Genomic DNA, 13129 nt, shown 5'->3' on the forward strand with positions numbered 1-13129 from the left:
TACAGAGTATTGAATAGAGTTCCCTGTGCTACACAGCAGGTCCTTATTAGTTATCAATTTTATATATAGTAGTATGTATATGCCAATCCCAATCTCCCAATTTATCTTTCCCCTCCCTTTCTCCCTGGTACATATTGTCAATTTTCTAAAATAAGGCCCTCTGTCATGATCATTAAAATATAAAATTATCATAATTCTTTTAGAATTATTGGGTCACTACCCAATTGATCACTATAGTAGTAAAATTTAGCTGTGCAGGGAAGGTAGAAAGGGTAAAATTTCACCCTCAAAGAGTGACATCTATATTAAGGTACATAGTCAAATGTACATAGTTATTGCACAGGTTACCTAAGAACAGATAAAAAAGTGTAGTATAAGGCCATAAGTGAAATAGGACTGATTTTTTTGTATATATCTCTGGCCTCTTCACAATTGCTAAACTCTTCTTCCCTCTTAAGGATCTATTGCTGCCTTCTTTTCTATCTTCCTTTTCAAAACAGAAAAACATCTGTTATTGATTTCACACGACTTACCTCTCAGTAGTATTTGCATTTTACACTTGTGTCTGAAATGGTAGAATGAAAGCATTTGTGTCTTGTTTTAGGAATTTCATGCCTCAGCAAAGTATGTATGGTATGATTGGACTTAAGTAATTGATACAATGCTGCAAGAATCTTGTGGAGACTCAGAAATTAAACTTACCTTAGAAGTTGTAGAGCACCTAGAAGTGAGATGAGCTCAGAAGGAATAGTGTTCGGTTGCAACTTCTAGAGACAAAACAGGATCATAAATTGCTGCTATTAATGTTACTGCTGTTGCCACTTCTGCTTTTCCTATTTCCTTTTGCCTCCTTGCTCTAACCTCAAAGCCTGGAAGAGTGTCTAGTGCAAGCACAACCTGGCTTCTGTAGGTCATATTAACATGTGTTCCTTTGTGTTCTTATTGTTTCTTCCACTTAAACGTCTATGCTCTAAAACCTACTTTCTTAAAGGCAGAGTAACCCAGTGAAATTTCAATGGCTTTGGCAGAGACTTGAATTTGTATCCTGATGGAACAATGTGAATAATATGCAAGTAAACTTGACCAGTACTTGTTTCTAAAGTTTGATATACTCATCTATAAAATTTTTAAAAAATGGCATCTTGAAAAGTGGTTGCAAAGATTACAAATAAGAGAAATAAAAACTATAGCACATAGTAGGTTTTCAATAAATGGTAGCTATTTAGAGCTATTTCAAGTTCTAACTTTTACAACAAAGTAGTTACTTCAATCCTCTATTTTTTATGAACTTACTTTGAACTAATAATCAGTGTGACACACTTTAGAATTAATTGCCTCATATAGATTTCATTGCCTTGCCAATTTATATGTAATGAAACAAATCTGATTGTGTGCCACAACCTACTGATATGTTTTCTGTTGATTCCTGCTAACTACAGGGATTGATTGATCCCCAAGTTTAAGGCCAAGTTAAGTATACCTGAATTGGCTGAATAGCTTGAACTGTGCAGTTAACAGGAGGTGAATACAGGGAACCAGGCAGACTAAAAAGTAAGACAGGCATAGGCATAGGTTTCTGAAACCAGTAGATTTCTATAAAGACATTACCTTCTAATAGTAATGGTCAGTATTTATTAAAAAGGGTTTACTGGGCTTCCCTGGTGGCGCAGTGGTTGAGAATCTGCCTGCCAATGCAGGTGACACGGGTTCGAGCCCTGGTCTGGGAAGATCCCACATGCCGCGGAGCAACTAGGCCCGTGAGCCACAACTACTGAGCCTGCGCATCTGGAGCCTGTGCTCCGCAACAAGAGAGGTCGCGATAATGAGAGACCCGCACACCGTGATGAAGAGTGGCCCCTACTTGCCACAACTAGAGAAAGCCCTTGCACAGAAACGAAGATCCAACACAGCTAAAAATAAATAAATAATAAAAAATAATAAAAATAAAGGAATAAAAAAGGTTTAATGAATGATATCAGGAAACAAGATAAGCATTTGGAAAGAGATGAACTTCAAGCAGTGATAAGCATAAAGGAGAAAGTAAAAGGAACATTTAGCGAGGAACATTTTATGTAATTAGGGATTTATAAGCAGGATGGGAGGGGCCATGATGGTTTGATGAGTGAAGACCTTTAAGTAAGACCTGGGCTGTAGCAAGGAGTGGGTTCAAATTCTGGAAAAAGGATAAAGGAAAATACCTAAAGATTCCATAGATGGAAAAGAAAAAAAGTGTCACTTTAAAAAAAAATCAAAATTTGACTGCCAATGTACTTATCAGCTCACTGAAGAAGATTTAGTTTCAATCTATCTAATATATTAATCAAAATAAGGCAAAAGAAAGACATTTTCAATGATGCAAGGATGCAGAAAACACTATTTATTATAAAGTAGCTGAAGGATATACTCTGGTTAAAGATGAAATTCATCAAGAAATACAAAGACATTGGATTCAGAAAGCAGTAGAACAAAACCAAAAACCTGAGACGTGATATTCCTGGATAACACCTACACAGTAGCATTAGAGACAAAATAGTCTAGACTGGGACAAGAGGAATAAGGACTCCAGAGTGTGGAAGAAAGACTCCAGAATAGGGATTATCAGTGAATGGAAAATGCCACAGAATATAGTATAATGAAATTAATGGAAATACTTCAGGATAAAACAAACACACATAATAGATTAAATTTACAAAAGCAATTTTATTTCCTGGGAAAACAATAAAAACAAACAAACAAAACAACAGTGACAACAATAACAACAAAAAACCTTTACCACAGTTATGGCTCAGATGTCATATATATATCACATATATAGTCAGGCCAATATCTGGGGACAATGTTTTCAACTCTAAAATCACCCATTCCTAGATGATCCTTGGCTTTCCTCTACCATTATATAATTTGCACTCATTGCACTCAGGAAAAAGATGGATACAGTTGAGATTGTAGGATTTGTTGCACTAGATTGTGTTTCAAATTAGACCTTTATTTTAGAAAATCATTTTGAAAATCAATATTTTTCAAGGCAGAAGAACACTTTCAAAATTCAAAATATTCAGGGAGACATATTTTTGGAATGGCATCATGAAGAGTTCTAGGATCCTCTCCCTAATAAAATAACCACAATTGTTTAAAATTATTTTAAAAACTAACCACTCACATTTCTTGAAATAGTCCTAGGATCGTATAGCAATTGAGAAACAATTGTTCAAGAAAGTCTACTAATTCTTGATAAGTACAAGAATCTACGGTATTTAAGCCATAATGCATTCCCTTCCTTGCTCCCCACACAAGGAGACAGTATCTCTATACATTTAGGGTGCATCCAAGAAAACAAGTCTCCTTTCAGATCTCAGTGTAGGGCTATGGAATCTTTCTTAATAGGTGCAGGCTGCTACCACATCTCAACCCCTCTATCTCTACCTTGGAAAAACTCTATTACAAGAAAAAGAGGCTGGGAGGTCTTGAATCCTCATCCTTAACCTAGGAGCTCTACCAAGAATACTGGGTCCCAATCTCCCTTGCTTCAGGTTATTCATAAGGTGGAAGTTCCATAGCAAGAGAGGCAGTCCAAATAAAACCAGAGGCTATTTCCCCTGACCAACATGCACTTAAAAGCAGGAGGGTTATTCCAAGAAAAGTAAGCTGAGATCTCCATCCCCAACTATGGTTAGTAAGCACATGAAAAAGTATTCAACATTATTAGTCATTAAGGAAATTAAAAGCACAATGATATTATTTCCCATTCAGTTGATTGGATATAATCACAAAGATAATTACAAACTTGGTGAGAACATGGAGAAATTGGAAGCCACATAAATTGCTGGTTAGCTACTTTAGAAAACAGTCTGACAGTTAATCAAGTGTTAAACCTGCAATAACTATATGATCCAGCAATTTTACATCTAGATTTATTAAAGAAAAATGAAAACATATGTCCATGTAAAAACTTGAACATAAAAGTTTATGTTGACATTATCCATCAAAAATTGAAAATGACTGAAATGTTCATCAACCTCTGAATGAACAAATAAAATGTGATGTATTCAAACTCTGGAATATTATTCTTCAAAAAAAGGAATAAAGTATTGATGCATACTGCAACATGTATGAGCCTTGAAGATATGATGATGAATGTAAGAAGCTAATCAGAAAACACCACAAGTTGCATGCTTTGATTTACATATTTCCAGAGTGGGCAAATCTTTAAAGACAGAATGTACATTAATGGTTGTCTAAGGGGCTTGTGGAGTGTAGGGAAGCAGAGTGACTGCTAATCAGAATGGAGTTCCTTTTTGAGCTAATGAAAATGTTCCCAAATTGATTCTGGTGATAGTAATACAACTCTGTAAATATAGTAAAAGTCATTAAACCTTACCATTTAAATGGATGAAATACATGGAATGTGAAGAATATCTCAATAAAGCTGCTAAAAAATTCAAAATTGTCTCTACTTATCAAAAGCAAAGTTTCAAGTTCTACATACAGATTATAACTTTAAGCTTGGATATGTGAACATACATTTCATTAGGACTTGAGGATGGAGGAGGGCACAGATGGTGTAGTACAAGGATGTTGATCTCACCTCTCCCACAAACACATCAAAAATACATCTACATGTGGTACAATTCTCACAGAAAACCAACTGGAAACTGGCAGAAGATTTCCTATACAACCAAAGCTGAGAGAAAGATCTCCACATAACTGGGTAGGACAGGGAAAAAGGAGTCATCAGGATGGGACTGGCTACTCTTGGAGGGATATGTGAAGGAGGAAAGGTTCACACTGGCAGACCATTATCTTGGGGGGCCTTCTTGCCTGCTGGGAGGTCCCCTGGAATAATAGAGGGGCTCGAGGGGCTTGGACTCTGCTCAAGAGGACTGTGCATGTGCTGGTTTGCTAGCAGTCAGGGAGGAGAGAGACCTGTGTTGGTGGCTGCCACATCACCACACTTCCCGGTTAAAAAGGCACAGTGGGTGGACCTGCTAGTGCACACAGCAGCTAGACACTGAATCTTGGGAGGACAGGCCCTGGGAGAGGACTCAGTCTAGCTGCCCTGTGACAGCCCAGGTAAGGTCCAAGCCAAACGGCAGTGCCCACTGTGAACACTTGCAGGATGGGGTGGGTCTGGCCTTGGAAAATTTTGTCAGTGTGCACACCAGGGAGCACCACAGAAATGCATGTCTTTCTGGGGAGGAGTATGCAGAGGCTCATTTCCCAGTGGGAGCACTCTGGCTCCATCCACCCCACACCACAGCTTGGAGCTGAATCTGGGGCAACAACAGGTCCTGAGAGAGATCTGCCACAGAGGCAGACCACATCCCAAGCTGCAACACAACCTTCTTGTAGGAACAGTGCCCTAGCCCCCAGCACCAGCCCATTCTACACCACAGCCTAGCACTAAGTCTGGGATGAGCACAACAGAGAAAGTGTTGTAACTTTCAGCTGCTTCTGGGCAGAAACATGGATGCCTGCACAGGTGGTGCATACATTCACTGTGACCACACGGGTCTCACATGCTTCAGTGGTAACCTCCTTTGGGACAGGGCACACACTCAAGGGCAGTGGAGCTTTATCGAACCCTCAAGGCATCTAATCAAACAACTGGAGAGTAGACCCCACCTCCGACAGCCGCAGAGCAAAGAGGAGGCCTCAACTATATCCAGTGTAGTCTCTGGACACCACAACATCAATCATACTCCCTATCAAGGGAATAGCAGCCAGCACATTCTGAAGAAAGACATGGCTGGCCTTCATACAAAAACCAGCACTCACACCAAAAATAATGGATTCACATAATCTACACACAATGCTCCCACATAAAAACGCCCCTTCAAGAACACAGTAGATAATTGTTTCTCTTAAATTCATAGAGACAGAGAAAGTTAAGTAAAAGAAAAAAGCAGAGGAACTGCTCCCAATTAAAATAACATGAGAAATCCCCTGAAAGAACAAATAATGAAACAGATCTCATCAATCTACTGGACTCCAAGTTCAAAAAATAAGTAATAAAAATGTAAAAGTAACTAAGATTGCAAATAGAAGTGCAAATCACTGTAAAAAGGAACTAGAAATTATAAAGACGAACTATTCCAAACTAGACAACTCAATGGCTGAGATAAAAACTAATCTAGAAGCAATGAATAGCAGATTAAATAATGCAGAAGAATGAATATGTGATCTGGAAGATAAAATAATGGAAATCATCTGATCAGTACAGCAAACAGAAAGACAAATTTAAAAAAATGAAAACAACATATAAGATCTATGAGATAATACAAATCACGTGAATATACACATAATATGGGTTCCAGAAAGCAAAGAGAAGGAGAAAGGGATGGAAAATGTATTTGAAGAAATTGTGGCTGAAAAACTCCCAAACCTAAAGAAGGAAATGGATATCCAGGTACAGGAAACACAGAGGGTATCAAACAAGATGAACTCAAACAGACTCACACCAAATTATGTCATAATTAAAATGACTAATGTTAAAGACAAAGAAAGGATTCTAAAGACAGCAAGAGAAAAACAAAGAGTCAGTTACAAGGGAACCCCCTTAAGGCTATTAGCTGACTTCAATGCAGGCCAGAAGTAAGTGGCAACATATATTCAAAGTCCTGATGGGGAAAAACCTGTGACCTAGGATACTCTGCCCAGCAAGATTATCATTTAAAATAGAAGGAAGATAAAGAATTTCTCAGACAAGCAAAAACTAAAGAATGCAACAATATTAACCTAACCTCAAAGAAATATTGAAAGGTCTTCTCTAAATAGAAGAGAAGCAAGAATATATAGGAAAGGGAAAATCACACTAGGAAGGGCAAATATATAAAAGGATTGAAGATAACTTAAATAAGCCAGTACATAGATTAAAAAACAATCAAACATTTTGTAAAACCTATTATAAGTACAATCAGTAGCAAAAGAATAAACATGAAGATGTAAAATAGAACATCAAAATCACAAAATGTGGAGGAGAAGAGTAAAAATTGTAGATATTTTAAAATGTGCTTGAACTTATATGACTATCAGTCTAAAGAAAGTAGATACAATTATGGGTCAACATGCTTGAAAACCAAAGTAAGCAGAATTCAAAACCATACAATAGAGTCACAAAAATCAAAAAGAAAGGAACTCAAGCATAATAAAATACAAAATCATCAAACCGAAAAAGGAAAAACAAAGAGAAAATATGAACAAAGAAGAACTACAAAATCAAATGGAAAACAGGGTTTAAAATGGCAATAAGTACATACCTATTAATAATTACTTTAAATGTCAATGAAATAAATACTCTGATCAAAAGACATAGAGAGGAAAGACTGGATTTAAAAACAAGAACCTACAATATGCTGCTTACAAGAGACTCACTTCAGGGTAAAGGACATACAGAGTGAAAATGAAAGGATGGAAAAGATATTTCATGCAAATGGAGATGACAGTAAAGTGGGGATAACAATATGTATATCAGACAAAATTAACTTTAAAACAAAGTCCATGAACAAAGACAAAGAAAGATATTATATAATGATAAAGGGGTCAATACAAGAAGAAATATTACACTTGTTAACATATATGCACCCAATATAGGGACACATAAATATATTAAAAAAAAATACTAACAGACATAAAGGGAGAAACTGACAGGAAAACAATAATGGTTGAAGACTTTAACACCCCACTAACATCAGTGAACAGGTCTTCAAGACATAAAGTCAATAAGGCAACAGAGGTCCTAAATGATGCAACAGACCAGTTGGACTTAATTAATGTCTACAGGACACTACATTGAAAAAAAAAGAAAGAAAAGAAAAACTAGAATACACATTTTTTTCAAGCACACATGAAACATTCTCTAGGATAAACCAAATACTAGGTTTGGTATTAATAAACAAACTTCAAAAAATTTAAGAGGATAGAAATTATTTCAAGCATCTTTTCTGACCACAATGGTATAAAATCAGAAATCAACCACAGATAGAAAAATGGGGAAAAGATGAACATATGGAGGCTGAAAAACATGCTACTAAAAAAACAGTGGGTCAATGATGAAATCAAAGAAGAAATCAGAAAATACTTTGAGACAAATGAAAATTAAAACACAACCTTACAAAATCTATGGGATGCAGCAAAAGCTGTTCTAAGAGAGAAGTTTAAAGCACTACAGGTCTTCCTCAAGAAAGAAAAAAAATCTCAAATGACCTAACTTACCACCTAAAATAATTTGAAAAAAAGAACAAACAAAACACAAAGTCAGTAGAAGGAAGGAAATGATAGAGATCAGAGAGAAAATAAATAAAATAGAGATCAGAAAACAATAGAAAAGATCAATAAAACCAAGGTAAACAGAAAATATAAACAAAATCAACAAATCTCTAGCCAGGCTCACCAAGAAAAGAGAGGACCCAAATAAATGAAATAAGAAATGAAAGAGGAGAAACACCAAATGATACTGCAAAAATACAAAAATATCATAAGAGAATACTATATCCAGTTATATGTCAACAAATTGGACAATCTAGAAGAAATGGACAAGTTTCTAGAAACAAACAGCCTGCCAAACGTGAGTCAAGAAGAAACAGATCACGGGACTTCCCTGGTGGTCCAGTGGTTGAGAATCCACCTTCCAGTGCAGGGGACACAGTTTTGATCCCTGGTTGGGGGACTAAGATTCCACATGCCACAGGGCAACTAAGCCCACATGCTGCAACTACTGAGCCCACATGCCACAACTAAAGAGAAGCCCACGCACCACAACGAAAGATTCTGCATGCCGCGATGAAGATCCCACATGTGGTAACAAAGACCCAACACAGCCAAATAAATATTAAAAAAAAAAAAAAAAAGAACTACTGGGAAGTCCCTGTTGGTGCAGTGGTTAGGATTCTGTACTTCCACTGTCAGGGGCCAGATTCAATCCCTTGTCAGAGTCTCACAGGCTGCATGGCCAATTAAAAAAAAATTAAAAAGAAAAAAAAAAGAAACAGATCATTTGAATGAACTGATCACTAGAAGTGAAGTACACTCCGTAACAACAACAACAACAAAATTCCCACCAAATAAAAGTCCAGGAACAAGTGACTTCATTGGAGAATTCTACTAAAAATACAAAGAAGAACTTATAACAATCTTTCTCAAATTATTCCAAAAGACTGAAGAGGAGGGAACACTCCCAAATTCATTCTATGAAGTCACCATCACCCTAATACCAAAAGCAGACAAAACACTACAAAAAAAGAAAATTACAGGCAATTTTTTCAATAAGTATAGATGAAAAAATCCTCAAAAAAGTATTAGCCAACTGAATCCAATGATGTATAAAAAGGATCATATACCATGATCAAGTTGGTTTCTTTCCAGAGTGGTAAGGATTGTTCAACATACACAAATCAAACAATGTAACACACCACATTAAGAAGAGGAAACACAAAAACTTCATGATCATTTTAATAGATGCAGGAAAAAATTTTGATAAAATTCAACATCCATTCATGATAAAAACTCTCACCAACGTGGGTATAGAGGGAACATATCTCACCATAATAAAAGCCATTTATAAAAAACCAACAGCCAACATAATACTCAACTGTGAAAAGGTGAAAGCCTTCCTGCTGAATTCAGGAACAAGACAATGATGCCCACTCTAACCATTTCTATTCAGCATAGTACTGGAAATCCTATTCATAGAATTCAGAGAAGAAAAAGAAATAAGAGGTATCTAAATTGGAAGGGAAGAGGTAAAAGCATCACTATTTGCAGATGATATGATACTCTATAGAGAGAACACTAAAACGACTTCACACAAAAACTATTAGAACTAATAAATGAATTCAGAAAGGTAGCAGGATACAAGAGTAATATACAGAAATCTGTTGCATTTATTTACACAAATAATGAAATATCAGAAAGAGAAAGCAAAAAACAAATACCATTTAAAGTTGCATTAAATAAATAAATAAATAAAATATCTAGGAATAAACTTAACCAAGGAGGTGAAAGACCTATACATGGAAAAATATAAAACATTGGTAAAGGAAATTGAAGATGGAAAAGAAATGGAAAAATATCACATGCTCTTGGATTGGAAGAATTAATATTGTACAATGACCATACTACCCAAAGCAACCTACAGATTTAATGCAATCCCTATCAAAATATCCATGACATTTTTCACAGAAGTAGAACAAATAATCCATAAAAGACCCATAATTGCGAAAACAATCCTGAGGAAAAAGAACAAAGCTGGAGGCATAACCCTTTCATGTGCCAAACAATACTACAAAGCTACAATAATTGGAACAGCATGATACTGGCACAAAAACAGGCACATAGATCAGTGGAACAGAATAGGAAACCTAGAAATAAACCCACACACCTATGGTCAATTAATCTACTAAAAAAGAGGCAAGAATATACAAAGGAGAAAAGGCAGTCTTTTCAACAATTGGTGTTGAGATAACGGGACAGCTACTTATAAATCAATGAAGTTAGAACACTCACTCACACCATATACAGAAATAAACTCAAAATTGTTTAAAGACCTAAGTATAAGACATGACACCATAGAACTCCTAGTAGAAGACAAAGGAAAAACATTTTTTGACATAGATTGTAGCAATATTTTCTAACATCGGTCTCCCAAGGCAAAAGAAATAAAAGGAAAAATGAACAAATTGGAACTAATTAAACTTAAAAGTTTTTGCACAGCAAAGGAAACCATCAACAAAATGACAAGACAACCTACAGAATGGGAGAAAACATTTGCAAATAATACAACCAACAAGGGCCTGATATCCAAAATATATAAATAGCTCATACAACTCAATATCAAAAAAATAAACAACCCAATCAAAAAATGGGCAAAAGACCTATATAGACATTTCTCCAAAGGAGACATACAGTTGGCCAACAGGCACTTGAAAGATGCTCAACATTGCTAGTTATTAGAGAAATGCAACTCAAAACCACAATGAAGTATCACCTCACACCTGTCAGAATGGCTATCATCAAATAGTCTACAAATAATAAATGCTGGAGAGGGTATGGAGAAAAGGGAGCCCTCCTACACTGTTGATAGGAATGTAAATTTGTGCAGCCACTATGGAAAACAGTATGGAGGTTCCTTAAAAAACTAAAAATTGACCTACCATATGATCCAGCAATCCCACTACTGGGCATATATGTGGAAAAGATGAAAACTCTAATTCGAAAAGATACTTGAACCCCAATGTTCATAGCAGCACTATTCACAATAGCCAAGAAATTGAAAGAACCCAAGTTCCCATCAACAGATGAATGGATAAAGATGTGGTACATATATACAATGGAATATTACTCAGCCATTAAAAGAACAAAATATTGCCATTTGCAGCAACATAGATGGACCTAGAGATTATCATACTAAGTGAAGTAAGTCAGAGAAAGAAAATATATCACTTATATGTGGAATCTAAAAAAATGATACAAATGAATCTATATACAAAACAGAAATAGATTCACAGATATGGAAAGCAAACTTACGGTTTCCAAAAGAGTAAGGGGGAGGATAAATTAGGAGTATGGGATTAATAGATATTTATGAACTTCTATACATAAAATAGATGAGCAACAAGGATTTACTGTACAGCACAGGGAGCTAGATTCAATATCTCATAATAACTTATAATGGAAAATAATCTGAAATATATATACATATAAATATAAAACTGAATCACTTTGCTGTACATCTGACACTAATACAACTTTGTAAAGCAACTGTACTTTAATAAAAAAGCAAAAAAGGCTTGAGGAGGAAGTCAAGATACTCACATCTGAATTGTGCCCTTCTCCTAAACCATCTCCTTAGCTCAAATCCCTATCATCTATTAGTAATTGTCTTTCTTTCCATTTGGTTTGATTTTGTTTCCTTGTAGATTGGTATCACCCAATATATTATGCCACCAGAAACAATGGATTTAGGTTCCAAGGAAATTTACATAACACTAAAATTTTTCTATGCATATATTTTTATATATAAACATATTTACAGAGCAGAAAATCTTTGTCATGCCATATGTCTTGATATGAAAGATATCCATATCCAATTTTGCTGCCAACTTGACTATTCTTACTACAAAGTTTTAACAATATTTTATTTTATATTTCTAATATCCTATCCCACTTTCAGGTTGATAGAAATATCAAAGCCAAAGAAATAATTTTAAATATCCATTTGCATAGTTTGATTTGATATGGACCTACCTAAACTTCTTTCACCCCAGAGAATTCAAATCAAAGCGTAGTTTAAAATAGGTTCACATGTATTTCCTTTAGAACTTCCCATCTGCTGAAGAAATTAAAAAACATATCATATCATATATTTCCCACAGTTTATATTCAAAAGTTTACATTTACATATATTTATGTGACTGGAGTCTATGAAACTATATTTATCAGATAAATATAGTTTATAAATACAAATATAGTTTATAAATATGTATCATATATACATATTTACCTAAAGAGGCAAGAATTGTAGATCTTGTTTGCTTGTTCATTTGTGTTTTTGCAAGACCACCATGATTCTACAAAAGGAACCTAATTGAAAAGCAAGCACTAGGAATCCAAGAATTATAAAAGAGAATTACACATTAGCTAAAATAGAGCTTGAACAAAGCTGGCTCTTTTTTACTATTAAATTTTTTTCAATTTATTTATATGTGCTAATTCTGTTAAAATGTAGATTATTATTAAACTGCCATCTCCAGAAGCTTATTCAGTAGGCATCCTCTTATTTATCTTTGTCTACTAATGACCCAATGTTTGGTCCCACCCCTCCACCTCTTGCTTTTCGTCCTCCATTGCCTACCCTGCTCTTCTCTCTTATTGCTGTTCCTTGAGGAAATTCTTTTGCTGTGAAATTTGCTTAAAAGAATTAATTAAATAATTAGTTATAAAATCCACAATAGAGAACAATTATGTTTCTAAATTTCTAGTTAAACCTTTTAGACAAGTTACAACAATACATTCAACGCCGTCTTTGAAAATATATTGACACCTAGATGAAGAATTTCTTTTACTATCCAACCTCCAACAACATCAAATCTTCCTACTCTAAAACACTAACCAGATGTTTGCAATTTGCCCTCAA

This window comes from Delphinus delphis, chromosome 17, assembly GCF_949987515.2.
Source record: "Delphinus delphis chromosome 17, mDelDel1.2, whole genome shotgun sequence".
Lineage (NCBI taxonomy): Eukaryota > Metazoa > Chordata > Mammalia > Artiodactyla > Delphinidae > Delphinus > Delphinus delphis.